Raw genomic sequence first — 2715 nt, forward strand, 5'->3', positions numbered from 1 at the left:
TCGAATGTACATTACTCGATCAGGATTTAGGAGAGTTGTTTGATAATCGAGTAGAGTTTCATTTCAAGCGGTCACAAATAAGTTATTTACGTGGTTCTATTCGATGTGCATCAGAAAACATATTATTGTTCTTATTTTCAAATCTAGACAAATCTTAATAAAAACAACACAATCTCATCAAAATAAAACATCCAACTTCATGTACTGATTGTGAACGACATATTTTGATCACATCACGAATGTGTTTCATTATACCCGAATCATCGAGTATACAATTTGTGACATCCTATATGATTATGAAACCTTAGATAATCATTTCAAATTATAACATGCGAATAATCTAACGTCAATTTATAATGTCGTTTTACTCGAAAAGGGCATAAAACTAACACGGTCTACACTTCTTAAAGAAAATCATAGACGATTTGGGAGTTGGAAGCTTGGTGATTAAAGCAGGATTTGTAGCAGTCCTTTTTCAGGATTAGAATTAATCACGCTTCGTGTGTAATTTTCACTATACTTTTATGAGGTTAGTTAATGTCAGTGATAATTAATTTAATTGTTTAATGAAAATTTTGATGTAAGTTGTAGCAAATTTTGATAAGTTGATGAAAAAGTTAATAAAAATTGTGTATCATAAAAAGTATTGTAAGTATTAAATTTTAATTTTGACCTTAACTTTTTATCTACATTATCTACATTTTAAGCTATTTCAATCAAGAACTTAATTAAATATTGGGGCCGGTTTTTAACATTAATTTTTGTAATGAATGTTTTCCACTAATTCTCCAGCAGAAAAAATATTTCGGTAAGTTTACTGTAAATTGTAATAATTAATAAATTGTATGTTTATAGTATATTATAAAAATAAAAGAGTTTCTTGGTTTTCAAGAATGAGATAAAAGGGGAAAAAATAAGAGTAAAAGAATGTAAACTATTGATTTTCCTCTGTGTGTCTTTATTATTATTATTATTAATTTTATATTTTTTCTTGATTCTGTCTTTTCGTTAAAAGTAAAGATCTCATTTAACAGATTTTTGGACTTGGACCAATTTTGTCTTCAAATTTTTTATTCTTTGTCAACTATGTCCTTATTTAAACTTCCATGTACACTTACAAATAAAAACATTATTAAGTTATTTCTTTAAAGATGCCCTTATACATTAATTCATAATTAAATTTAGGTAGATCCTACTATTTTTTTCCAAAAACTAATGATTTAATCTAATTCATTTGATAGCAATTATTCGCATCCCCTTTCAATTAATAAAAAATAATTTTAATACTAAAATTAATTATAGTTAGCACCTGTTGTAAATAATATGATTATTATTGAATAACAATTATACCCTACAATCCTAGTTTTTATTACTATTGTATCCTTAATTCTTCTTTATTATTCACTTCTTTATTTTATTTTCATTTTCTTTCTAATTTATAACATGTTATCAGCACGATTATTTTGTAATCAAAAAGTGAATTAATTAGAATGTAATAAATTTTTGTTTATCAAATGTACCAAAATCAATTTGGTGACGTGTGATTTTTAATCAATTCACGCATCCAATTCATGTCTTTTGATGTGTGGAATTCGCACCTTTAACTTCTATGTATGTGGAATTCATTTTGAAGTTATTCAAGCATTTAAATTCTGGATAAATGGAATTCACGTGTTTTGTATCTTTTACATGTTAGTAAAAGATTTAGCCAATAAAAGATTTTGATAATTTTGTTAACTTTTACATGTGAAAATATTTTTTTCTAATGCATGTTTAATAATTAATTTTTATTTATAAATTATTATCCTATCTATTTGGTAATTAGTTTTTATATCACATCATATATGTATATTAATTAATATTTTTAACCCGATTAAATATTTTAAGATGTTCCTCTATAAAATTTAAATTGATAATCCATCAAGTTGTTGTCCCCAAGTAGCACAACATTATAATTAATATTTCAAAAAAATATTAGTTGCTCCAAAAGAGCATGAATTATAGTTTCTAATATTCCAAAAGAATATTGATATATTGTTCTTGAAGAAGTAATAATGAATATAAAGTGCTCTCAAACTGGCACGTTGTAATTTTCATTAAAATGCTACTTAGATTTTACATGCTCTTTAAGAGAATAATAATATAAAATCTAATATAAATTATGTACTTACTGTTAAATGGTAAATTCTTACATAATTTATTACTCTAAACTATAATATATTATTACTTATGAAGAGCATGATATTATTGTTATTCTAAAATGAAATACGATTTAGATATTTAAATATTCTAGAAGAGTATTGTGGAATTTCTTGAATCAATTAATAGGAATCACTATTTTAGAAGAATATTGTGTTACTTTGAAAGAAGCACAATTTTATATTTAATAATATTCTTGAAAAATATTATGTTGTTATTTTTTAATAATCACAATTTAAATATTTCAATAAATAATGTATTAGTCCTAAAGAACAGAAATTTTAATTAATTTGTTTCTAAAGAAGTAATAGTTTATTTATATTAATATTCTTAAAGAATAGTTTAGAGACTCTAGAAGAGTGTGATATTTGAGAGGATAAACTTACTATTACTAGTAATTTGTTCTTCACTAAATAAAAGAGAAACCTACAAAATTTATAATAGAGTTTTCTTTTTTAATTGATTAACTATACTAAATACTAGTGACCATTTTGATAAATATGTATTGAACCAGAA

This window comes from Olea europaea, chromosome 21 (assembly GCF_002742605.1).
Source record: "Olea europaea var. sylvestris chromosome 21, O_europaea_v1, whole genome shotgun sequence".
NCBI classification, from domain to species: domain Eukaryota; kingdom Viridiplantae; phylum Streptophyta; class Magnoliopsida; order Lamiales; family Oleaceae; genus Olea; species Olea europaea.